Source organism: Acinonyx jubatus, chromosome F2 (genome assembly GCF_027475565.1).
Source record: "Acinonyx jubatus isolate Ajub_Pintada_27869175 chromosome F2, VMU_Ajub_asm_v1.0, whole genome shotgun sequence".
NCBI lineage: Eukaryota > Metazoa > Chordata > Mammalia > Carnivora > Felidae > Acinonyx > Acinonyx jubatus.
This window is the reverse complement of record NC_069394.1, coordinates 55,252,849-55,280,727: the sequence shown is the minus strand read 5'-3', so window position 1 is coordinate 55,280,727 and position 27,879 is coordinate 55,252,849. Positions and strand designations below refer to the sequence as shown.

The 27,879-nt window shown below is 35.5% G+C and overlaps 1 protein-coding gene across 2 annotated transcripts in view; it reads left to right on the top strand.

Moving 5' to 3' along the window:
- The first annotated feature begins 13,682 nt into the window (after window positions 1-13,682).
- The window catches only part of PKIA (cAMP-dependent protein kinase inhibitor alpha), a 94,839-nt gene continuing 80,642 nt past the window's right edge, over window positions 13,683-27,879 (top strand). The window contains exon 1 of one of the 2 annotated variants that reach the window (XM_015083149.3): window positions 13,683-13,841. The gene's annotated coding sequence lies outside the window, so the exon portion shown is untranslated. The remainder of the gene's footprint in view (window positions 13,842-27,879) is intronic. The other variant, XM_027064341.2, reaches the window with a different exon arrangement.

Genomic DNA, 27,879 nt, shown 5'->3' with positions numbered 1-27,879 from the left:
GTAATCTGACAAAAGAAGGTTGAGCTCATTTTAATGTAATGTAAACAGTTTGTTCTAGTTTTTCTCCCTTGAGTTAGTGAAGAGTTCAGAAAACTTACCATATCATGCTCTCAATGGCACCACTTTTAAAAACTTTTGCTAAATCCTGCTACACAAAAAAGTATCTGTCCATCTACATTCCTTTATTTTTAAGTGTTGTTTGGAAGGAAACAAAATAGATAAAGATTGACTGAAGGGAGAGATGGAAAGTGACTTGTTTTAGAAATGGTTCCAGGAAAGATCTCTAAGTGGAAGTGACATTAAAGCTGAAACAAGAGGATGAAAAAGAAAGAAAGAAAGAAAGAAAGAAAGAAAGAAAGAAAGAAAGAAAGAAAGAAAAAGAGGAAGAATAAAAACGATATAATAGAAACTCCCTACTCAGAAGCACTGCATGAAAAATCTCATCCTGTACCTGGGTAAATGATTGATTGATACCAGTGTGAAGGAGATCAACACAAGACACAGCTGATCAATTGATAGGGACCAGAATCTACAAGGCTAAGGATTTTTATTTTATTTTAGATGCAAGTGAAAGCCATTAATGGTTTTGAGAAGATAGTGGAAATGATCAAATTCTTGTGGGATACTAGACTGTTCAAGTAGAACAAGGGAGAAATGACCGTGCGTTAGACGAAGATGGTGGCAATGAATATGAAGAGATAGATTCCAGAGCACTTATTGATGAAGTCTATGCAAAAATTGAAGAAAAGCAAGGAATCAAGGATTATTCTTAGGTTTTTTCTTTGAGTTATTATTTGAATATTTGAATCATGGTGCCATTCATTGAGGAAGAAAAGATTTGCAGGATGGAACAGTTTGGAAGAAGGAATAATTAAATAACTGGTTTTCATTTTAGACATCTTAATTGTAGAGATGTCAACCAGTGTTTCTCAAACTTACCCAATGAAAAGAATTATCTAGGGAAGTTATTACATATATGGATTATCAGTTTTTCTGCTAGAAATTCTGGCCCATTAGGTCTGAGTTGAGCACAAAGTACCAGATTTTTTTCACGCTCCATGGATACGAGGAAGCTATAAAAAATAAAAATGAAGAATATCTGTATCAACTGATACAGGGTGATTTACAACATACATGAGAAGCAAAGTTCAAAAGAATATCTATACTATGCCACTTTTTACACGTAAGAAAGAAGGGACTATAGCAAAATGCACATGTATCTACTCATCTGTGCAAAAAGACATACAGGAAGGATAAATCAGAAACTAGTGTAATTGATTATTTATAGGAAGCAGCAGGGAAAAGAAGAAGAGAAGGGAAGAATGGGAATGGGATAGAAGGGATGAGAAGGAGATGATAGTGAATTTATATTATTGTATAGTTCCAATTAAAACTATGAACATTTTCACATACCCAAGTAAATAAATAATTAAAATCAAGCAGGATTTGAAAGGATACTAAAACGGAACATAAAGAGTCGCAAATAAACCTCACTTTATTACAAATGAATAACAAAATCACACAAAAGGAGGTAGGAAGAACTAACTTCCAAAGTAACTTTGGAAAACAGTACTATAATATACTGTAATTAAACATACACTTAATATATACTGCAAGGCTAAAGACAAAAAGAACTATACACAAATATTAAACTTGTTAGTAAATTTATTTTTCACAGAGGTACAGGTTAATGATTTTTAAATATTTTATGTGTATTCTAGAACTGAGCAAAAAATAGATTATGGATAACGAGAATTGGGTTTTCAATTGTTAGCGAAAGGAGTTACAAATAAGGAAAGGATAAGAGAGACTAGAATAAACCCTATGGGATTGGATTGGAATCAAGGTAGTAGTCTGAACTCATGTATCATTTTGAACTCTGTGTGTGTGTGTGTCTGTACCCAAAAAGATAAATATAAAAATGGATACATATTTGTATGTGTGTATGTATGTATTCGTACATATGTTGTTAAGTCTGTCTACTCAAGAGGCAGTAGGTAGTTTGGGTAGCAATTAGTACACCTCATACCAAGATGCTGATTTCTAAATACCATTATTTAATGCAAAGAAAAAGAACTCTATGGAGAGATGACTGATTCAAGGCTAGGACAAGGAAAAGTAAAAGAAGGGTCTGAAACATTTGTAGTGCCAGAAAGTAAGGCATGACTCAAAAAGTTGTATGGCTATGTAGGAAAAACATGGGAGACAGCTTGAAGTAGTACCAATAACCAAATCTGGAACAATTTGAGAAACAAAATAATTAATAATAGAAATGGATTTTAACTCACAGAACAAAATAAATACCCACAAGTTCGTCCTGATATATATAAATAAATAACTGAATAAATACAGAAATGAAAGAGATGGAACAGCTCTTCCTTTCAGTTGAATTATAGTTAACAAATGTAGATGAAATAATGGGAACAGAAAATGATAATTTGTCAAATAGCACAGTAATTGTTGGAACCAGGGATTATTGATCGTGTTAAAATTAGTGTGAGAAAATAAAACAAGAAGTAGAACATTTGAGCAATCTCAATTTCAAAGGGAAAAATAGTAATTTTGCAGCTATCATTATAACCAAGCCATCTAAGTTAGTATCACCATTAGTGAGACATATGAATTTCTTGAATCTCCTGATATGGTGCACTGCCAAGGGCATAATATCTCCCTGTGGTGTGTTCTTGTCAGGAAATACATAACCTCAGTCTAACCATGAGAAATTTATCAAACAAATCCAAATTGAAAAACATTCTACAAAATAACTGGCCAGGATTCTCCATTAGTTCAAGGTCATGAAGATAAACCTAGGAACTATCTTAAATTGAAGAATGAGAAGATATGGCAAATAAATGCAGTAAGGGAGCGCGGATTTGAACCTGGACCACAGCAAAATAGACAATATTTGAATATTAGTGTAAAAATTAGATGATAAGTATTGTGTCAAAATAAACTTTCTGGTTTCAATAGTTGTGCTACGATAACATAAACTTACCATTGGGGGATGCTGGGTAAAGGGTATATGAGAACTCATGCTGCTATATTTGAAGTTTTTTTGGTTAACTAAATTTGATAACACAATTTTGTAAAAACTTAGTTTGGGTGTTTCTTCTTTTTCATTTCTTTAAGAAAGAAATCTCGTTGTTTAGTGACAATGATAATTCAGTGGGGAAGATGAGATTTACACAGAAGGAAGGCTAACATTCTTGAGTTGTGGCACAGGAAACAGCCAACTTTGAATGGCCACTTAAAGACTTCATACAATTAAGTGTCACGAGTGGAACGCATGAACTACACAAATTTATGAGGAGTTGGTAACATAGAATCAAAGAATTTTCTCATTGTAAAAACTCTTACTTTTCCAACTTCTTAGCTTCAATCTCTGCTAAAACACTTCAGTGACAGGAAGCTCATTACTTTAAAATGCAATCTATTTTATAGTTGAAAGGTTCTACTTGCTAAAATGTTCATCCTTTTATCCACCTAAACCTGGCTAATTGGTCTAAAATCTTCAGTGTGGAAAAACTTAATCCCTTTCATTGGACAACTCCTAATGTAGATTCGAGCCATCACCTTTGCCTCCTGGTCTTGTTTTATCTCATCTTTTCTCAGTTCTTCAGTTACTTTTCATAGTGCTTAGATTCCAGGCACTTGACTGCATTGATCACTTTCTCCAGCATAATAACCCATTTGTTGAATATGGTATTTTAAGTCTAAAAAAAGTTGTTGTTATGTGTAAAAAATCCAAACATAAAATTTCCAATCAATAATTCTTCACCTAACATGATTCAAATATACTAATTGTTAAGTAAATGAGAAATACCAGCTTATTTCATTTGTACAGAACTATGAGAGTATGTACTTATCTATAATGTGCAAGCAATGTGAATTATTTGTGTGTCTATACACATCTGATGCTATATCTGATGCTGCTTAACGATGATATGAATGTGATATTCTGCTATGTGCCAAAAAGTTAAACATTCAAAAAAAAAATCTTTGCTCCCCATGGACGTACATATATGAACTTTTTGCTCTATTTTTTGTGTACTTCTCACTTTCATTATTCCTTTTTGGCACTTAAGTGCATTCACCAAATGGTACCATAAACATTAAAGTAGACTACTTCACTTTACCTTTCATGAGATTATTATACTTATCAACCACTATTTGAGATCTTACATATGAGCAAGTCATTCTTAACCAGTTAAGCACAGAGTTTCAGTGAGTGCTATTGAAAGTGCACACACTTAGATTTGAACAAATTACCTCTCTGAGCCTTCATTTTTGTTTGTGTAAAATAATAATAATGTTGAACGGATAAGGTAGACAGTAGAAAACCACCTATATGTAGGTGCTACATGTAGTTTATTTGACTGACAATAAGCATTCATTTACCGTTAACATGATGATGATGGTGATGGTGATGGTGATGGTGATGATGATGAAGCTATCAGCAAGTGTCCTGATTAGGTCTTTAAGCATGGGTACATAAGCCACAAGTTCATGTCTGTGTACATTTAGTTTCTAAGACTAGGCTACCTTTGCCCTCTCGTGGCCAGCTCCCACTCTTGCTCTGTTTCAAGACCTTCCAAGACAGCTTAGGCCCTTTCTTGTATGAAACCTCTGTGAACTACCCCTTGAGAATGAACTTAAAATATGTTGCTTGGATTTATATCATGTACAAACTTTGGCAGTGAAATTTATAACATTTCATTGCAATTTTTGTCTCTACATCAAATTGCAACGCTTTTAAGGAAAACAACTATATCTTATTCCCAGGACCTAACAGTGCCAAGCACATAGTTAAGTCTTCAAAAGTTTGTTTTCTTGTTTATGTTTTTTTATGAATGAAATAGTGAAAAAAAAAGAAGGAATGATTGTTAGAAGATACTCTTTGCTCTCTAGGAGGTATATTATAAATGCTCAGTTAAGCACATTGAAGTTACTTCTTCTAGTAAGTACAGAAAATTCTTAATGAAACATTAGACTCATTGATGTGCACACAGTCTTAAGAATGGACTTTCTCATAACTCGTACAATTTACTACATAGCAAGTAAAAGTTAATCAATGTCAGGCTTTCCTCTATTTATATTTATATAATCTTTAATTTAAGAAAAGCCATCTCATGCTTCTCAGTTAAGTTACAAACATTAAGGATTTTAATATTTAAATAAGGGTGAGACTAGCTTTCTCTCATAATTCTTCATTCCCATGTTTAAAAAGAATGTCAAATTTTTAACTTCTTTGACCACCATCTTACAGATTCAGTTACAGTGTGGTCCTTAACATCATCCCAAGTTTTTAAACTAATAGAAGAGGATTAAATATCTAGTGATTTGAATCTCTTTTGGTCAGTCTCTTGATGTTTCTTTAAAAATAATTCCCATTGACCACAATATCTGTACTTTCAGTCTTTTTTTTTCCCACTAAAAATAAGAAAAATTCCTGGTGACAGTTACAGAATCATCCACGAGGGGGCAAACATGCCTTTATATACACAGTGAGGGGGAAAAATTAGCCTTCATATACTGCTTACATTGGAAGGAAAAAAATGGAAGTGAAGTCAATAATGAAATTTGGCCCAGATTAGAAAACAAGACAAAACAAAACAAAACAAAAGAGGACTACATATCTCTTTGAAGATAAAATGTTTTCTTTAATTTCTATTTTTTATTCTTATTTCCAATGTTAGAGGAAGTGCTCTGCAAGTCAAAGCCAAGTGTAACTTGCAAAGCACTTGAAAACACTGCAAGTTCTGTTATACTTATTTCTATACTAGCAATTTTAAAATTAAAACAAGTTTTGTAAAATGCATTTCTGAAAGACTTATCAAAAATATGCACCTCACTTTAGATGATGCTATTGACTTAAGTGCCAAGAAATTACAGTCAGGAATTAAGCTGAAAGAAACACTATTCCTGTGGGACCAGGTGAACCATGGGGGTCCTAGTTGTGTTTGCTATTAACATACCACTCTGAGTCAGGACTTTCAGCTCTTGTGATCCAATATATAGTTAAAATCAAGTGTAGTGTTCAAGGTCTAATTCCTCAGTTCCCTGCTTCACCCTGTTACAGTCCATGGTCCATCATTAGAATCACTCCTTTGTGTGGACTCTGAAGTAAGTCCCTTGGCCCTCACTCTCAGCTGTATTGGCTGTGCAAAATGCCAACCCTCGCAAAATAGAATCTTATGCCAATTCAGTACCTGTGCCGAGCAGCTAAATATGGCTGGAGAAAAAGGAGCAACCTTGCTAATTGGTCTCATTTAATTTATAATCACTAATCCTATGTTAGCTCTTAGTACTTAGCAGAAAACTGACTACTTAATCAATTTTCTTTCCCTCTTCCCTAGGTGATAATTTCATAACTTTTCTTTCCTTACATCTCCAACACCTATGCCTCTTTCTAAATTCTCAGATGCTTATTTCATTGACAACGTAGGTAGATCAGAATAGAATCTCCACAAGCTCCAAACATCAAGTCTACCAACCTACTTGGGTCTATCAGAAACCATATGCTCTGCCTTCCTTCTTTTGGCAGAAGAAATGTTTGTCCCTGATCTCAGGCCAAACCCTTCACTCTGCACTGGGTCCCTCTCCCCTTACCTAATCAGGGATTTTTCTTCTATTGTGTCTCTTCTCTCCCACATCATCAATTATACGCTGTCTGCTAGATGTTCCCATCAGTGTATAAAGATGTAATACCTCCCATTTTAAAGGGAAAAATACTTTCTTTGCTCCCATACTCCACTCTAATTAATGTTCCATGGCTCTGCTTCTCTTTATAGCAAATCACTCAAAACTACTTAATGTTTCCACTTCCTTTCTCCCATTTGCTGATTTTTGTCCTCTCCGTTATACAGAAACTATTCTTTTCAAGGTCATTAATTATCTCTATGTTGTCAAATCTTAGACTAAATTATCAGTTCTCATCTTACTCAATCTACTAGTGGCATAGCACTAATAATCACTCCCTCTTCCTTCTAACACCTTTCCACTTGAATTCTGGGACAATTGTTCTTATCTCTGCTGACTTGTACCCTTTGCTGGATCTTCTAGATACTGCAGTGTCCCATTGGTCAGTCCTCCAGCATCATCTGTTCTCTGCCTATGTTCACTTCCAAAGTAATTTCATCTGGTCTAAAGACTAAATACTATGATGATTCACAAATTTTCTACTTCAGCCACTGTATCTCTCTCTCTCTGAATGTCAGACTACTATATCCATTGTATACTTCACATCTCTGCTAAGACCTGATAGGTATCACAAACTTAGCATGTCCTAAAACAAACTTCTAATCCCTTAAAGCTTTCTTTTAGCCACTGCCAAAAAAGGTCCTACATGATTTGTTACGCACCTACCTTTCTAATCTCATCTTCTAACAATTTCCCCTTTTGAGCAATTCACTACAAACAAATTAGCCTTCTAGTCTTAACACAGAAAGTATAAGCCCACCTCCCTACATATGCCAAACCTCTTTTTCAACGTACAACTGACCCTTGAACAACATGGGGGTCAGGGATGCCAACACCCTGTGCATTTGAAAATCCATGTGTAACTTTTGACTCCCCTAAAACTTAACTAATAGCTTACTGTTGACTGGAAGCCTTACTGATAACAAAAACAGTCAATTAACACATATTCTGTATGTTATATGTATTATATATTATATTCTTACAAAGTAAGCTACAGAAAATGTTAAGAAAATTAATTAAGAAAATCATAAGGGAAAATACATTTACAGTACTGTATTGTAAAAAATCCACCCATAAATGTACCCACGCACCTCAAACCCATGTTGTTCAAGGATTGACTATATTCATATAGCATGCTCTCACACTTCCAAGTCTCTGCTCAAATGTCCATGGACTGTATATAACTGCACCCACCCTTGCATCATTATACTGTTCCTTCATGGCCCTTCTCACCAACTAAAAAGCAATATTTGTCCGCTTATTGTCCTGTTCTACTGGAACATAAGTTCCATTAGGAAGAGATTCATTTGTTCACTTCTTTATCTCCAGTTCCTAGAACAGCACGTATTGGACACTCGGTCAATACCTGCTAAATAAGTATCAACTTTCTGCAGACCAAACACAGTTCACTGAAAACAATGTTTAAATCACATTTAAATTTCTTTTTTTTTATTAGACTAAATTGGATTTGAAGAATTGAATATTCCTTTTTCATGGAAAAATGGAGAAATGTAGAAACATAATTCTTTATAAATACTATTTAATAATCCATTCATTACAATAGAAAAGTTTTCATTAAAGAGTACTTTCTGCAGAAGGGATTTATTGGCTTGGTCAGAGTCTTTAAAAGACTTGAAATTAAAAAGATTTAAAGAGCATTGCCTAAGTAGATTGTTTTACTTCATGACTTCATAATGATGATAAACAAAAAAGGTGTACTTGAGAATTACTTACACCACTCCGTTGAATGTATCATACGCCATTTACTAAGCACTTTACTTAAGCAAATATACATTTCACAATTAAATATAGAGTTCCAATCACAGAATTCTCCCTGTATTATACTGATCTCGTATTATATGTCAAATCTTCACCAGTAAAAACAAGGTGAATTCTTAGCAATGTCTAAAGAAACAGTTTCTGTTCTGTTTGTAGTGCTCTTTTTTCTTTCAGTTATATCTGCTGATACTATTCATTATCCAGTACCCAACTTCATACGAAAGATTGTTACCTTGTACTCTTGTATCAGTACTTTTTACTAGTGCAGGAAATCTTAGTCTATGTATAATTATTTGAATGCAACTTTTACTGTAACTATAACTTTGCTACCCTTGAATTACATCTGTACATGTTTTTCATGATATATTTTCTTACCTCATTGAAAGAAATGTTTGTCATAAACTTTTAAGATTTCTGTGGAGCATGATTAGTCAGCAGCCACCACACACACACACACACACACACACACACACTACTTCATAGAAATTCTCCTAACCTTTCTTATAAATCAAAATTATGTGAAACAATATTGACTGTCATGTACTACCTGCCCAATTCTTTTCTAGTAAACCAAATTTCCAGCTTTAGGCACACTCCTGTGGAGTGATGAGAGCAGGAGACCTGGCAAGTCAGTGGGTGACAGACGTTGGAGCCAAATCACCCTGACAACTCCTCTCCATAATAAATCTGAGAAGCTAATCTCTGCTAAATTGTTAATGGCTGTTAATGAGATACTCTATACTTGGTTACCACTCCTTGACAGTGTATTTGCATTTAAATGAGCCTCTTCTGGAACAACTCCCTAACCCAAAGGACTGGTTCCACTGCCAACAGCTTCAGGGACACAGGGCCTCTGGCTCTGGTTTCACATTGTCCCTTGCTGAGACTCATGATATCATTAGGCCATTTGATCTCTAATTCCAGGATATCAGAAAGGAAGAACTGCAGACCTCAAAGTCATGATCAAAAGGTTATTTTTTTTTTTAAAAAGACTGTGCAATGAGAAGTCATAGCGTAAAAAAAAAATGATCTTTCACTTCACTCTATTCTCTACTCATGAAGTTATCTGGCATACTGGTGTATGTCAGGTTATGAAAAGACAGATTCAAGCTCTATATGTTGACATGAAACATTTCTCATTTTTTATTCCTTTTCTTTCTAGTTCCCTTTTACCTCTTGTCATGGTATAGTACTTGAACAGTTCGTTTCTGCCATTCTACATCTTTAATTTTTGTCTTTTCTCCAGCACCATCAACACTGATTCTCCACCATGAGTAAAAACACCTGACAAGAGTACTTTGATAGATGAAGGAACTTAAATTATCACGAGAAACTGTCTATACTTCCAGTGAGTCTGGCTTCATAGAATGGAAATTATACCATATACAACAGAATATGTTTTAGGACTGTCCCAAGTTGCCACACTTAATCTCCACAGCCTCAGAAAAATTAAAGGAAAAGATCAAACATCTACTTTCACTTTTGAGGACAAGCCAATGCAATAGCCGTTGTTCTTCTTATTTCAAAAATGAGACAAAATCAGATTGTGAATAAAAGGATCTGAGCTCAGATCTGTTCAACTACAAAACCCCTGAACTTCGGAGTCATCTCAGTCTTCTGGTTCCCTCACCTTTTCTTCTTCCTTCTCCTTAACATTATATGGACTTTTGCCTCTAGCACCTGATACTTAGCAAATCCTGTAAATAAACTATAAATTATTAAGCACAGGATTTAGCATATTCTGTCTTCCAGGTGTTCAAAACTCTAAAGGAAGATGGAAGCCTGCCCAAGTGGCCAAGGGTAACACTTATCAAGCATGAGCTCCCCTCATTGCCTGCACCGGGCAATTTCGCATCATCTCATAATATCCTCAAAAAAAATGTTCTGTGGATGGGATCCTAACCTCCTTTTTACCATGGTTCTCTTTAACAATCTGGAGCAGTTTATGTAACTCTTCTTAAAATAACACTTTTAAAATTCATACATATAATATATGTAACTTCAAAGGAAACTAATTACCAATTTTTAAATTCAGTTATTAAAATATTTTTAAAACAAAATTTGTGATATAGAAATATACAAGCATTTAAATTCACTAACAAGATGTAACAATGGTTTATTAAACTACGATACTCAAAAATAGTGATATTGAGGTAATGGGCCAACAATTCTTATATTGCTATATGTGTACACTGGAATTGAACAGTTGAGCAAATGGATGAAAGATTGTTGGAGCCACATTTCTTACTCTCATTGTAGGAATTTATGAATTAGCAAGGAGAAGAAACTAAAACGAGCTATGTGTTAACAGATTACACTTGAAGACATTAGTACGAACTCATATTTAGCTCAATATAAGTATGATAGTTACATTTAGCAATATTTATAAATATGTACACATATCTATAGTAAAAATATTTTTTTTACTACAAATATATATTTCTGCTCAGAGAGCCTAAAAAATGATACCCCTTAGCAACCACCACACCTTAAGCCCAGATCTTGTTTTCTATTACCATTCTCCAATAAAAAGGAATCAGGACTTCTTGGAGAAATGGCTGATTCTAGGCCTGGGGCAGGAAATATACAAGATGGGCCTGGAGTACCTTGTAATGCCAGAAAGTAAAAAAAGTAATAACACACACATGCACACATCAAAGGAGCACAGGAGCCAACAAAAAGAGCTCCCAATGGATAAAGCTGTAACAATTTGAACAAAATAAAGTAGTATTGGATTATAACCCAAAGTATAAAGTAAATATGCACGAATCTGTACTGATATAAACAAGTTGCATAAATTAATATTTAGGGGACAATAGGCAATCTCCTGTGCAGAATTTCAAATACTTTATGTACATACTCTGCTGTCAAGAAGCTGGAGGACAACTCTCCACTCCTTAGGCATAAGCTTCACATAGTGACTTTCTTCCAACAAGCACAGTATGGAAAGGAAGGAGGAGTAACTTTACAGTGGAGAAATCTGAGCTCACCGTACTCAGGTGATCAAGGTCAATATCAATAGTCATAAATCACATTTATAGTATAAATTCCTGATGTGACATTATGAAATTGGCACTCTGTCTTTGTGGTCATCCTCCCAATAAACCATAACCCCAGTCTTATGGTGAGAAAAGCATCAGATTACAACAGTGAGGCATGCTACAAAATACTTGACCACTACTCCTCAAAACTGTCAAGGTCATCGAAAACAAGAAAAATCTGAGAAACTATCATAACTCAGAGGAGTCTAAGAGGACATGACAACTAAATGCAATGTGGTGTCCTGGGTGAGAGCCTGGAAACGAACAGAAGACATTAGGTAAATCCCAAGGAAATTGTACAGACCTTGGCTAATATTCATGTAGCAATAGTGGTTCATTAATTGTAACAAAGGTACCATACTAATGTAAAAAGTTAATAATAGAGGAAACTGGGAGTGGGATATGGAAACTCTGTACTATCTCCTTAATTTTTCCATGTATCTAAACTCATTCTAAGAATAGATATAGTGTATTAAATAAAACAAAAAAGGTGATGATGATTTGATTGTACCATCAGAATAGTGATTTTGAGATATCTACAAAAACTGAAATAGGAAATTATCTGGGGCTTCTGTTGGTGACAAAGTCACAGGTTCCCCTAATATTATTGTGGTTCATTGCCTGCATTTATATTTAAAGGAAATACTAAATGCTAAACTTCAATTATGGATTAGCAAAACTAAAGATGTAATATTCCCATCCAGATTCTACATACTCTTTGATACAGATTAAGAACCTCGGTGATATTAATGGCCTAATTTTATAAATTTGAGGCTCAGAGATATAAATTAGGTTGCTGCAGCTTCCAAAAAGCATGCATTCTAGGACCAAGAATTCTTAATGATTTTTGTTGGAATTCTGTTTGCTACACTACCTCCCAATTTTGGAACTGCTAAACAGAGGGATGGGAGGGAGCTCTTTCTTCATGGATCAAATGTGCTTCCCTGGCCTTATGCAATGCAATGCTTATGCTGCTGTTCAAATCCACAAGGTAAAACTGGCTTGTACCTAGTGATGGGAATTCCAAAAGTAAGTTAAATGAGGAAACTCCATTCACACTGAACTCTAGTGTCAAAGAACATCTCTACTTGGGAATGGCTTAACACTGGGAGAAAAAAGCACTAGCTTTGCTATAAAGAGGGCAATCCTTGGCCCTTTTTTTCCTCTTAAATCCCCAAACCACTGGTGGGTCAGAATAGAGAAAGAAAGGGAGGGAGGTAGTGACGGGAGGGGGGTTGTCGGGGGGGAAAAAAAAAATGAGAGAGACAGAGAGAGAGAGAGGGAGGGAGAAAGAGACAGCTTAATAGCTGGTGCCAATTTAAAAAAAGGTTAAGAAGGGGCTTATATGCGTATTTGCTTACATTATTCCTAAGGCCAATTCTGATAAATCCTTCGGAGGCAAAAAGAAGATACAGCCATCTGTTAATGTGGATTCTGCTTCTTGGCTTCCAAATATCATAGCTGTCACCAGAGCAGCCAGCCCAATTGCGGGGGGTGGGGGGGGGGAGGGTGTTAGAGGCAACATCTGTACACTAAGTGCACCACTAAACAGCAACAAAATCCTAGGGCCACCCCTCTCTCTTTCCTCGAGTGCTTTCTTTGGTCGGTCCTACTTCTCCACTCCTTTGGGAGTTTCCCATTCTATTACGTAGGCGACAGGGTGAGAGGTCCCAGCTTTCATGATTGTGAGTGGTTTGGCTGTGTGTGTACATGTGCGCATTTGTGTGTGTGCGTTGGGGGAAAGTGAGGCGTGCTCCAAGGGGTTTAGAAAGATTAATTGTCAATTTAAAACATTTCCAGAGCGTTTGAATGTTTATGTCAAAAGACAATCCCAGTCTCAAATTCAGCGAAATGAACAATACTGATAAGGAAAATGAAGAGGGTGGGAAACCCACACAGTCAAATGGAGCTGTCCATACAGCGGGCGTGACAGGGGAGCTCTCGGAGGAAAGGCGCTATGCAGAGAAAGTCCCTCTGGCTCTTCTCTCTCGGTCCACAATCCGGCAACGCTTCCTCCGTAAAAGCATTAATAGGAAAGAAACCTAAAACCCGGAGGGGTAGCGATCGTCGGAAACAGTTTCCAGACTACCTTCCCCGCGGCCGGGAGAGGTCCCTCTCCCCCCGCGACTGGCACGGAATGTGGTGATCCGGCCCGGGGCGGGGGATGACTTCATGCTGCCGGAGCGCGGCGGCGAGAGCAGCTGCTGCAGCCGGCAGGTGGGGTGGGGGCCGGCGGAGCTGACCAGGCACTCGGCCGGCTCCGCGGCACTGCGGCCCGGGGGCAGCGGGCGCTGGGACTTGCGCTGACTCCATCCCGAGAAGGTAAGCCGCCCGGCTATTATTAGCTTCACACCACGTCGCTAGGTTCTTTCCGCGCGGTTAGTAATGGGGTTTGCAATACACGGGGAAGAAGGGGAATATCTCTGCTGCATTCTGCAAAGGGAAAAGGAGCAACAACTGGATTGAAATGTTAATCAGCCAAGTGCCTGAGATTAGAGGAGCGGTGTTACTGGGCAAACAAAGAAGACGGTCAGCTTCTATACTCTTCAAGATAATCGACCGTTGCAATGCCAGGTTTGCTTAGACACTGAAGAAGATTCAAAATGTGAAATAATTGGAGTTGCACTGTTATCTTTCTACTTCAGCCGTCACTTGGTTATTTTCTGGTTTTTGGAGCAGCAGGTCCTTGGAGGTAGCTTGATGAAGTAATCAGAAATCTTTCCTCTCTTGCCTTCCTCTGTCCTCTCCCTCCCTAGTTGTCAGGATGGGTCTGTGCCCATTTCAATGTCAAACACCTACTTCAATACTGAACCTTTAGTAAGAGTCTCAGATTAGAGGAGAAACTTCTCTTATCTCCTGGAGTTCAGCTTGGGTTGAGCAGCACTTGTCTCTCCTTCTCCCTTCATTTATCATCTTCTCTCGTCAATTACTTCATTGATTTCCACCCCCCACTCCCTTTCCCCGGAATGCCGGGTCCATTCACAGGCCAGCTCTTGTCAGCCCCTATCCACAAGCTCTATTCCACGACTGATTTTGTCAAGGACCTACAAAGGGCATTGCCCTATACCACTTTAGTATTCTCTCTGTATACTGTTGCTTGCGTCCTTCCCCCAAATACAAGGCATGAAAAATCCTGCTTTTAGCCCAGTACCAACATGGATCCTGATAACTCCCTTCACTGTAGTCACTGCGGCTACGAGAGGATTTTGAGGACAGCAGAATCTGTTGGGGTGTGAGAAAGAGGACCATACTTATATCTTTGCTCCCTGTGCATAGGCATAGGTGAAAGTACAAATGTGAATGTGTCTATCCACTTTTTCTTGAAGCGTTTTTAGTCCAGCTGGGTTGTGAGACACCTACCTGGGTAGGGTTTGGGGCAGGTCCTCCCCAAAAAGCAAGCAGTGTGTTTGTCCTAGGATTCCCCAATAACCTCAGAAGAGTTTCTCCAGAGAGGCTTTCCCCACAGGCAGTTAGAAAGCCAATGGAGCTGGCCAATCTAAACCTCAGGTTATTTGAGCATCCTCAAGTCAGTTTCACCATTTAGGGTTTCTGACCACTTGTTCTAGGATTTCCCCACAAACCTCTTGATGCTGAGCTCAAGTGCTGCCACGTAGGGATGTACATTTGAATAATACGCTTTGAAATGGTTAAGATGGCTGTGATGGGGATTGCAAATGTGCCACTTCACCAACAGAGAGTAGTTGCAATAAGCCAGACTGGGGCATCTGTGTGCCAATATACTATTTAACAGGTGATCTGTTATCTTTAAATTTAGATAGTCTGACTCGATAGCCATGTAATTTTATTTTAGTAAATTAAAATAGGAGATCAATGAAAAAGGCAAGGTTTATAGCTAAAAATTGATCTCTGTCTACCTTCCTTTTTATATATTGCTTTTAGACAAAGATACTGGTTCTGAAAAATCATGTTCATTCTATTATATACCATTATTGCTTTTCTGAATACAATTTCTTTTTATAAAATACACCAAAGAAGGATTTGATTTGGCTTCTTTGTCTCTACCTTTAGTATATGAGGCAGAGGGAGTGGAGGAGGTAAGCAAATCCAAGTGGCCCACTCCGGGAACTCTCCCCTGGATCACGAAAACCTCAGCATCAATTTTTTCTTTTGGCTTGTTTTAGTATTATTATTATTATTATTATTATTATTATTATTATTATTATGTGTTGAGTGTGGTTTGGATTTGAAATATTAAAATTTCAAGATTCTGCGATTTTGAAACAGGCACACCAAATAGAAGAGGGAACAAAGAGCAAGAACAGCAAAACCCTTTATTCTACTATCTTTCTTTATTCACCTTCAAATATTTAACTATATAAATAATGATTCTGAATAATAAGTGATAATAAATGTTAATATAATAATTCATTTTAAGAAATTACGAAATATAGATTAGTACAATTGATCTTAAGTACAATAAAAATTTCTATAATTTTGAGGTTTCTTTATGTTGACTACTTAGTGCATGAGAATATCCTAGTAACAGTTAGAAATTGAAAGTGTCTATTAGCTGGGTTTCTGAAGAAACTGAATTCTCTGGCAAGAAATGGGTCAGAATACCAAGACTGGTATTGCCTAAGCTGGCATCATACCTGCCAGTGGCTTCATAGGTGAGATGAATTCACTAAGTTATGGACCTGCTTTTGAGAAGCCTTTCTGCGAAGAGAGAAAATAAGTTAGAAAATTTAAATTTTCATTTCAGTGCAACTGAGGAAGATAAATAAATTTAAGGGATTTCTGAATTTAGTCTTTGTTATGTTGAAATAATTTTTTCTTTCTGAGAAAAATGACCAAATTCAGAGTCCAACGAAGAAATATATGTATGACTTCAAGACTGAAACTGATTTATGACTTTATTTCCTTTCCTTTAAACGTTTCCCAGGGAAAGGAAAAATTAATTGCCTGTTCAGGAGATGGAGGAGGAATGAAAAACAGGAGGATGTGCACTATTAGATGCCAAATGAACTGCAGGCATTTTTGTAGATTTGACAAAATAGCATGAAGTCAATCTACTGCTTTCTAACCATGTAAAAAAAATATTTAGTTTAGTGGGTGGGCAGTGTTATCAGTAACTCTACAAATTTAGGAGTCAAAGTTGACTTCTCATAACAAAAGGCATTTTCTGGTGCTACTTTATTTTCATTAGTTACAATTGAAAGGGACTTATTTTGAGATTTTGAAACATGGAAAAGAAAAAAAATAGGAATAATAAAGCTCAAGAACTGTATTTCTGTTCAACCAGTGTCTCCAGTGAAAACACTATAAAAAGTGCTATTTTGGAAGTTACCAATGGCCTCCTGACGGTCAGATTTATGTAATATTTCACCCCCTTCATTATGTCTTTATTTTTAAGTTCTCATCCATGTTCTTTTTAAGTTAAATACTTTTATTATTTTTTTAATGTTTATTTATTTTGCAGAGAGAGGGAGAGAGATTGAGAGTGCATGAGGGTCTGGGGAGGGTCAGAGAGAGAGGGAGATAGAGGATATAGAGCGGGCTCAATGTTGACAGCAGAGAGCTGGATACAGGGCTCAAATCCATGAACCGTGAGATTATGACCTGAGCTGAAGTCAGATGCTTAACTGACTGAGCTCACCCAGATGCCCCAATACTTGTGTCTAAAAGTATTATTAATAAGTAATATGCATCAGGCAGTGAGATATCTCCTTATCTAGTTTCTCAGTAATCCCCTTAAGCGACCCTACGATCAGCCTGAACCAAGTGCTCTTTATTTCCAGTTTGTGCCCCCATGATGTCATGCCTGTATGTCTTCATTCATTTCTTTCACTCCTCCTGTACATGTCAAAACGTTACTCACATCAGACACTGCCTCTTCCATGAGGCTTTCCCCATACCCACTTGTGTTTGCATCAGATAAATTTTCTCCCTTGTCTAAATTCCTATTGTACTTTCTATTGTGGTCTGTTCTTTAGTGTGAACATAACTTGTTCTTCTAAAATAGCCTTGGGGAACATGGTTTGTGACGGCCAACTTTTTATTACCTGCAACTCATAGTACAGTGTCTAGCTACATACAGATCTTCACCTTATGAGGGGATTACATCCCAATAGACCCATCGTAAGTGGAAAATACCGTAAATCAAATGCACTTAATACCTAACCTACTGAACACCATATCTTAGCCTAGCCTACCTTAAATGAGCTCAGAACACTTAAATTGGCCTGCAATTGGGCACAATCATCTAACACAAAGCCTATTTTACAATAAAAGTACTGAATATCTCACATAATTTATTGAATACTCTACTGAAAGTTAAAAACAATTGTTGTGTGGGTACAGAATGGTTGTAAGTATATCTGTTGTTTACCCTCATGATCGCATGGCTAACGGAGCTGTGGCTTGCTGCCACTGCTCAGCATCACAAAAGAGTAGTGCTTGCTCACCTGGGAAACAATCCAAATTCAAAAACTGGATTGTAGTTTCTATTGAACATGTATCTCTTTTGTACCATCATTAAGTTGAAAAATCATAAATTGAACCATCCTAAGTCAGGAACCTTTTGTATATGCATAGATGTTAAGTAATTTGATTTTAGTGGAGAAATTAGTTATTCTTTCCCAGGGATATATCTCTACCTACTCTTCTCCGTTAGCCAAGTTTAGCTCCCAGTATGTGTGCAAGTATCATTTAGCTTTTAAAAATATTTATATAATAATATAGTGAAAGTAAATTCAAATAATTATATTCAACAGAAGTTATTGTAAGTTTCCATGCCATTAAATGTACATTAGTTCATACTTACTAATAGTATGCTACAATTAATAAAACAAAACTTTAAAGGAGAAATTGTTACTTGCTTTCAACATGCTTGCATTTTTGAAAAAGCATAAGCAGAAGAAGGTACCTTACATATATAAGTACTTGTCCAGTTACAAGGCACTCTGCAGGTACTTTCACTTGTGGTATCAAATTTCAACCTTCTACTATCTGTTGCTTTTACATTGAAGAAACTGAGATTCAAAGATGTCATGTCACCTAAATGCTTAGCAAAACATTCTTTCCAAGTTACCATGTTGCCCTTTGAAGTATTAAGAGCCAAGGAAAGCATGATAAAAATGTAGTAGTCTAAAATTGTTTTGTAATTAATCTGTCCAGTGTTTCTTAAACTTTTGGGTCTTAATATCCCCTTTGATAATTCAACAAAGGCGGTGCCTCCAGTCCCCAAGTACATACACACACATGCGCGCGCGCGCACACACACACACACACACACACACACACATACAATTGTAGGTGTTTAAGGACCCACTAAAGTATTCTTTAGCAAATGGTTTAAGAACATCTACTCTGGACTCACTTTGACAATATATGTGTCCTTTATTAGCCCAGACATTTTTGGTACTTGAAGTGAGGTTCTCCTTCTATTGTTCTCCCTGCTTTAAAACCTAAAATGAGAGCTCTTCACTATCACTGGCACAAAGGCAGCTAAAGTTGATTCGGAAGCAAGTGCCAGTGAGAGGAGTATTCAAAGAACCCTGATTCATGGAAAAGGAATCCCAGAAGGAGTTCTGAATGTAACACATTCCAAATGATTTATTTAGGGTTTTCCAATCAAAACCTTTTTTTTTTTTTACAAAAAAAGAAACAGTTCTAGACTTAGAGTACTGTAGTGCCAAATATGTAGAAGAACATTGCCAGAAATTGAGTGGTGTAGTCTACTTTGAAACATATTCAGTGTTCTTAAGATGGATGTATGTCTGCCTCAAAGTTACTATTTCTTTCTGGTAATTCTGTCTGCAGTAATGTATTTGCTTTTGCCAAGTTAGGGGAAGAAAGACAAATTCATCCCTCCTAGGTTCTAAAACAATTGCCAGCATAAAAATACATTAAAAATTCTTAACTGATACTTGGAGAGACCGGTACAAGCTAGCATGGTTCTTGCTGATGCTATTCAAAGGAAAGTGTGACAACGTTAATCTAGAAAAAACATAGATGGAGGGAAAGAAAACTCAAGAGGCCAACTTAAGCTGCTGTTTTCTTTACACTTCCCAAAATATGATAACTGTATAAGCTCCTAAAATAAGGGCAATTTTATGAAAACTTTATAATATGCTTAATACAAAGTAAATTTATGCTTTAAAATATAGTGGATTTGTATTATTTTTATTGTGGTAAAATAGGAATAACAAAATTTACTGTTTTAACCATTTTTAAGTGTACAATTCACTGGCATTAAGTACACTGACAATGTTGAGCAGCCATCACCACTAACCATTTTCAGAACTTTCTCACTCTCCTAAACAGAAAGTTTGTACCCATTAAAGAGTTACCCCTCATTTTCCCCTTTTCTCAGCCTCTGGTAAACTCTATTCTATACATATATGGATTTGCCTGTTTTTAGCTACATCATACAAGTGGAATCATACAATATTTGTCATTCTATGTCTGGTTTCTTTTCACTTAGCATAATGTTTCCAAAGTTTATCCACGTTGCAGCATGTGTCAAAATTTCATTATTTTTAAGGCTAAATAATATTTTAATTATATAATGATAATTATATTAATTAATTATATTTATATTTATAATTATATTTCTATTTTATTAATGATATCTAGCATAGACACTACCATATCACCTTTAGTAGATGCCTAGTAAGATGTGCTAAGAATGTGCCATAATTTTATTCAGTGAAAACCCACTGATAAATATTTATAAAGTTCCAACTTGTTTTGTGATTTTACGGTATGTGGTAACGGACACAAAGGTATATGCCTTTATATGTTGTTGCTTTTACTTTTGTCTGTGTGTGTGTTTTTTTTTTGTTATTGTTGTTATTGTTCTTGATGGTGCCAAGACCCAGGATTGGCACTTCTCCTTTTGATGGAAAAATTCTTGGAGTGGTATTGTTGGGTCAGAGGTAACACATGCACTTTTATAATTTGAAGAAGTATATTTACTATAAAAAGTCATAAACTTCTTCAAAAAAATAGTATTTCTGTATTTTCTGTAGCCATTTCTAACTATCTTAAAAATGAATGCAACTAATATAAAGGAATCCGTTTATCATCATTTGAGCAAGGAAATATTTTCACTTTTTTCATTTCTAATTCATGGAGGAAAAAATACTATACATGAGTATTGACAGATTTCAAGTTTTTCAGACACACATTTTTATCATTTCAAAGATATTACAGTGTACATCACAGATGTCAGTCAAGTCTCATAACAACACTGTAGAAAAACTAGTAATATCTATAGCTAGCTTTTTTTTTTTTTTAAGCCCCAGCAATGGGTCATTTGAATCTAGCCCAATCTAAAATTTGGTCTATTTTTTGGTTCAAATTTATGTACTGCATTATAGTAAATCTTGTATTTTGTTGGGTTTTTTTTCTTTAGTTTCTCTTCAGTATATTCTTTAAAAAATTATTTTTTCATGTTTATTTATTTTTGAGAGAGAGAGAGTCAGAGCACAAGCAGGGGAGGGGCAGAGAGAGGGAGACATAGAATCTAAGCAGGCTTCAGGCTGTGAGCTGTCAGCACAGAGCCCAATGTAGGGCTCAAACTCACGAATGAACCGTGAGATCATGACCTGAGCTGAAGTCAGATGCTTAACCGACGGAGCCACCCAGTCGCCCCTTTTAGTGTACTCTTTTTAATTTGTTCTCGTGAGAGTGTCGTATTTAAGCTAAACTACAGAATATTGGAATGTATGAAGTAAAACAGAATTGGCAAGACTTTTAACTATCTTCTCAGAAGATTGTCTTGATTTGCACTGTCCAAGAGGGGAGAAACAAAGAGCTTGCTAGGGATTGCATCATGTTTTACCCTAATTAGACATTAACATGCTAAAATGTCAAGGATGAAGCAACATGTTTATAACATATTTTTTAAAAGCTACTTAAAACTGAAGTGTTAGAAGAACATAGATAGACATACCCTAGACATTTCACAATAGTGTTTTAAGGTATGCTTTTTCTTTGGTTGATTGGGATGAAAAACCTATTAATAAACATTTCTCTATTATTTACTTTTATTGCTGCCTGATCAAACCTTCTTTAAAAAGCAGGCATAAAACAAATAAGCATTCTGACCTTTGCTTAAATAAGCAACAAGAACCTCACATCTTGATCAATGCACTGCCACGTTTATGAGACTGAGGGTACAAGCATTGGCTTTGTTGGGTCATCGCAATCACAGCAGCAGTACAACCCACTTTGTTGCTTCTCTTCTATACTGCAGAGTTTGGCTGCATAAACAGAGAAGTCAGTAACATCTTTCATGCCATTTCTCACGCTCCTCTCCATGATTTTCACACTCAGGTTCTCTGATAATTGAAATGTAGTGAAAAACAACAAGGGTGTTAATTCCTTCTATCCATTCACAAAACTTAATCCTGGTAGGACTTGCAAAAATAATATTGAATCTGAATTGGTGGGTACCCCAATGGAACAATGAGAATAATCTGTCAGACTCACCAATTCCCAATACAGATTTAAAGATCATCAAATTTTAAATATTGCAAAGATTTAAAACGATTTTAAAGATTTTAAAATTTGGGGCTTATTTATAAGGTAAGCTCACTAGAGAACAGTGCACTTTTAGAAGGATTCATTCTGAAAAGACTGCATTTTTTTAACCACTACCTTCCAAAATAAATTGTGACAAATCATTGTTCACCCAAATTAATATCTCATCTCAAGGAAGTGAGTTCATGGGGAAACTGCCTTCAAGTAATCTGTGATTTCCTGCAATGGATCAAGCTGAAATGCAAGAAGGCTGACATTCTTAACTACAGTAACACACCTGTATTTACTAGGATTACCTAATGATTAGTACACAAGAGTCTTAAAATAACCTGAGAATGTCCATTGATAAAAGTTAGTCAACACATGGCTGGTGATCCTGTAGAAGACAAATCTAAATTTCATTTCTTAAATCATCTGCATATTAGGGAACAACCTAGGATTGCAAACCAAAGCATGAGACAGTAGTGTTTAGTATATTTTATAGGTGTTAAGGTTTCTAGGGAGCTTACTAGTATCATACACTGTGGTAAGTACTCAATAAATGTACAGTTATTTTCAAACTGTAAAATATCAGAATCATAAAAACTTCTGCAACTCAAATGATTAGTTTCATGTTTGACATTAAAAGCATTTATAAAATATTTGTTGAACAACAAAATAAATCAGTACCATTTAGTTTTGAAAGCTGCTCCCCACCACAAAATAATTGGCATTCTATATATGTTCATTGCGATTATTTTTGTAGGTATAGTGGCAATGAATTATGAATGGGATTACCCTCCTCTCTTGCCAAACCATAGTCCCTTCCCTCTGAGGTTTTGTAGGGTGCAAATTACAAGTAATGCATATTAAAGATTGATATATATCTAGTAAGCACTTTAAGACACTCAGCCAAACACAGTCCTTTTACCTGGGACAGGAAGACATGACATTACCCTTCTTTCTTTAACTTCAATGGATTTGGACTTTAAAAAATTCAAAATGCAAGATTTTAATAATAAAATAATAAAATATTAATCAATGGTTCTCTTATGTCTGTGCCTTTTTCAATTTCATTTATTGTAAGGAACACAGTGATAGAGAAAGCAAAATTTTGGTTGATTGAAAATATGCAGGTTTGAGATAATCATCCTGTAACATCTTCACTGGGGCTTTGTAAGGTCAGTATTTGACCAGAAAAATTAAATTTGACAATAAAATGACCTGACACTAAACAGTCCATTGACTAAGCAGACGAAGGGTTGGCCTTTTGGTTATCATTTTTTAAAAAATCACTAACTTGTTCAGGCAAAAACCTTAAATGTTTGAATTTCCCCTTAATAGATAAAAAGGAAAATGAAGTAACAGGGTAACATGAAATAATATAACAGGGTTATGAAAGCAGAGCAATTAGGTTGATCTCAAAATGTTTGACTATAAAATTAATGTTTTTTGTTCAATTTGATAATTTTACTTAGAGCTCTCAGGCAGCTTTTGATCACTTTCAGAACCAATCAAAAAAGCTCTACGCATCATCTTCAAAGTATGCTGATCACTAGACCTTCCCCTTCCCTTGTTTGTGTGTTTATTTTGGGAGTTTTAGCTACCACTTATGTTGAAATCATGTATTTTAAGAAGTGAATTTGAGCTCTGAATTGTAACGAGTTTGAATCCCACCTTTACAATCTACTAGCTATATGACTTAGTATAAGTTACTTAACCTCCGTGACTGGTTTCTTGGTGTTTAAAACAGGAAAAGCACAGGGTTGTTGTGAAGATTAAAGAAGATATCATAAAAGAGAATTTAGTGCAGTTTTTGAAACACTGTAAGGGTTAATAAATGTTTTTAATTTCTGTCATGTTTCTTCTCACGGGCAACTTACAACCAGACCTCATTACCACAACTTCTCCCAAATGTTTATGAACTCTTTTCCTACCTCTCCCATGTTAGTTAAACTAAGCCTTGAAATGACCTTGAACCTCATGGGAAGATGTCTCTGCAGGTAATGCCACCGGTGGGAGAGGTTGAAGCCAACACAAAGCAAAGTTGTCAGGCTCTGATCTGGCAATAGCTGTGGGAATTAGACTTAACTTCTATTTTTAACTCTGCAAGTAGTTGATTGGATGACCTGGGAAAAGTCAGTTGGCTATTAATTCTGCATCTTATTTTCTTTTGAAATTTTACCATATGTCTAATCACTCTTGTCACTAACTCATTATCAGAAAGGATACTAAGATTGAAGAAAGGTGTTGATGTCAGAATCAAGTGTCAGATAAAATGGGGAAGCTCCCTTACTTAAAAGCAACAGTTGACTTTTATTTATTTATTTATTTTTGTTTGTAATACAATATGGAAGTTCTTTGGAGAGAACAACTTTAATTTATAGAGAGTTGTTAACATTCACTTACACTTGCAAATGTCTTTGAAGAACCTGCTAATTATCTGCCTTATAACCAAATGTATATATATTTTTATGTGCAACTATTGAAGAAATTTCTTATTGTTAATATCATTAAGTTGTCCAAAAAGGATTTGTAACTCCATTGTACATCATATACCAAGGACTCTTTTTGGTATATGATGTCTTTCTATTTTATTGAAGCTTAATGAATTTAGCAGGAACATATAAGCATTTTAATATTCCAGGTCTTGTTCATTACTGGGTGCTACTGATTAGATGTGATCAATAGCAACATCTTTAAACTGTGAAATTAAAAAAAAAGCCTCAATTAGTGTGAAAACTTTAGTAGAAACACTGCCTATAAAAGCTGCATTGTTAGTACACACACATGCTTTAGTATGATAAATTTTGGGGCTTAAACACATAAATTTACTTTTTTTTCCTTATATGGCTTTTTATTATTAATATGAGTCATTTTGGTTTAAGGAAACCAGTACAAAAACTGTTTGGAGCTTGTGTTTAATATGTAAGCCACCCTTCTCCACAGGTGAGAACTGACTGGTGATCACTAGTCAGATTAGCAATAATTTATTTTGTTTGGTTGAGTCAACCTATGTGTACCTGGGAACAGAACAACTTTATTCTTTGTATGAGTAAGCCTGTCCTACATTACCAAACCCATATTGTTAATTCATGTTTGGATCCTGAATTCATTAGCTATTCACCAAAGGCTTCAGGCATATAGATTGTTGGCATAGTCTGGTTCTAAGATGAGATGTTATAAATAGTGAAAATACCTGCTTTAAACATATAGTACATACATGTATACACATATAAGCAAATTTATATATTTTATGTGTATTATATATTAATTATATTTAATCAGTAATGTGTGAATATATATATACATACATAAATACATGTATATGTGTATACTTTCATGAACATTTTCCTTCTATTTCAAATATTTGATTACTTTATAGTTGGATTTCATTTAAAGTAAACAGACAAGTTCTTGGAAATGCGTTTGAACATTCTTTGTTTCCAGAGTCAAGTTTTGGGGAAAAAACCTTATCTTTTCACTGGATATTTATTTTTCAAAAATTAAAAGAATGTTTCAAAAATTTCAAAGTGATTCTTTAATATACGAATATGTATTTATGTACCTCAGATTGATATATACATGTGCATGTGTGTATGTGTTTATTTCTTTAAATGTTTTAAACTTAATCTTCCTGAGTTATTACTACTATCCAATTATGTGAGAATAATAGTATAGTTGCCTGTCAGCTTGGAACATACTCCTGTTCCATTTGATTATTTTTTATGTCTTATGTTCTCTGATTGTCCATCATCTTTTCCGCTTTAAAAATATGTTTTAGAATGCATAAAATACATTCTTCTATATTGGTATTTCATGTTATAATTTTCTGGTGTCCCACAAATCCTAATTTAGAGTGTTCTCATTTTACCAGTATTTCAGAAAAGAAACACTGTCCTATTGAAAATCATCAGGTCTATCTGTTCACTAGGTATTCTTTGCTTTTTCTGTTAGAAAATGAGTAGGGAAAGAGAGGAAGGAGATTCTGCACTATGGAACATTTTAGTTCTTTTTCTACACTCACACCTAATAAAATGCAAACAATAAACATGAGAGTAGCAGTTACATATCCCCAAATTAGGACACAGACCCAATATACTGTAACTTTTTTTCAAGTAAAAGAACCAAACTTGGTCTGGCATTTTTTCAGTCTTCCTCATCATCCTAACACAGGTAGTATAATATTAACTAGATTTTTAAAATAGCCATTGTTGATTAATGATGTCTATTTTTGGTTTTGCTAAGTTTTAACTGTTTTATAACACTTTTATACAGAGGCTTATATTAACAAACACCATTGGATTATTGGGTTTCCTCCTGCTTTATATCTGATAGCTCTATAACTTAAAACACTTAAAAGGCCAAATCTCTCAATTAGAAAGTATAAGCACAATAAAAGCAATGTTTCTTTTTTTTTTTATGTTTATTTATTTTTGACAGAGAGAGAGAGAGAGAGACAGAGCACGAGCGGGGGAGGGGCAGAGAGAGAGGGAGACACAGAATCTGAAACAGGCTCCAGGTTCTGAGCTGTCAGCACAGAGCCCGACGCGGGGCTCGAACTCACGGACCGTGAGATCATGAACTGAGCCGAAGTCGGACGCTCAACCTACTGAGCCACCCGGGCGCCCCTAAAAGCAATGTTTCAAAAATTAATTCTGGAATACATTTCTCTTAATGTTAAAGACATATAATCTTGTAAATGTATGTTTGCATGTTTTATAAATAAAAGTAATATGACTAATCATGCATTAACTTTACTATCAGAAATTCCCTTGAAATCCTTTTAGGACACAAATATTTATGATACTTTCTTTACTGTTTTAATTTTATTAACTTATTGAAGTGTTATATGTGAAGTATTTCATATAAACTGCATCAATTATAATACTAGTTTAGGAATTTTAATTCAGTATGTAAATATGCTAACTTCCGTCAACATTTTTGTAACTTTAGGGTCAAAATTAATTTGAAGGTTATTGGTGTTATTATTCTGGTTTCTAATAACTGCTGTCTCAAATAAATGCATTACCAAGACAAAAATATCCCTGGCTTAATGTTTCTGGCCTATTAATCACATCCTGGGATGTCTCATGGATATCAGTAAAATGATATATTTTAGAGCATAGCCTCTGAAATGACTTCTCAGTTGGCAGGTAACCTTTGACAATAAAATATAACTAATATTCCATTCTGTAAATTCATTATACCACACAAATGTGATCTTAATATATGACAGGTGACTATTAATGTTTAATCATTCCCCATATGCCTATTACCAATTATTAACAGAATATTGAGTAAGCAACAGTCAGTTGAGCATCCCATTCTTGATTTCAGCTCAGCTCATGATCCCAGGGTCATGGGATTGAGTCATGCCTTGGGCTTTATGCTGAGCGTGGAGCCTGCTTGGGATTCTCTCTCTCTCTCTCTCTCTCTCTCTCTCTCTCTCTCTCTCTCTCTCTCAAAAAAAAAAAAGAGTAAGCATGAAAATGGAAATAGGCTTAGATCTGCTCCTACTTCCAAATTTGTAGACCTCACAGGAGCCTGAACCAGGAAAATCTATATGGATTACTTTCAACTCAAAGAGGTAGTCATGTTAAAAAAAAAACTTCTGGTTTAATTAGACAAAAAATCTATCTTGTCTGGTTTTTTCACCATATTCCAGTTTGTACATTTGTGATTACCAACTTCTTTTGCAGAGAACCATGCCTCCTACCTAACGATTTCATTGCTTAATAAACAAACATTGATGATGCTGATGGATTACCTCAATTAAATAATCTACTAATCTAGTTTGCATTGACAGAATGCTGATATTCATGAGAGTATATCATTCACACACACACACACACACACACACACACACACA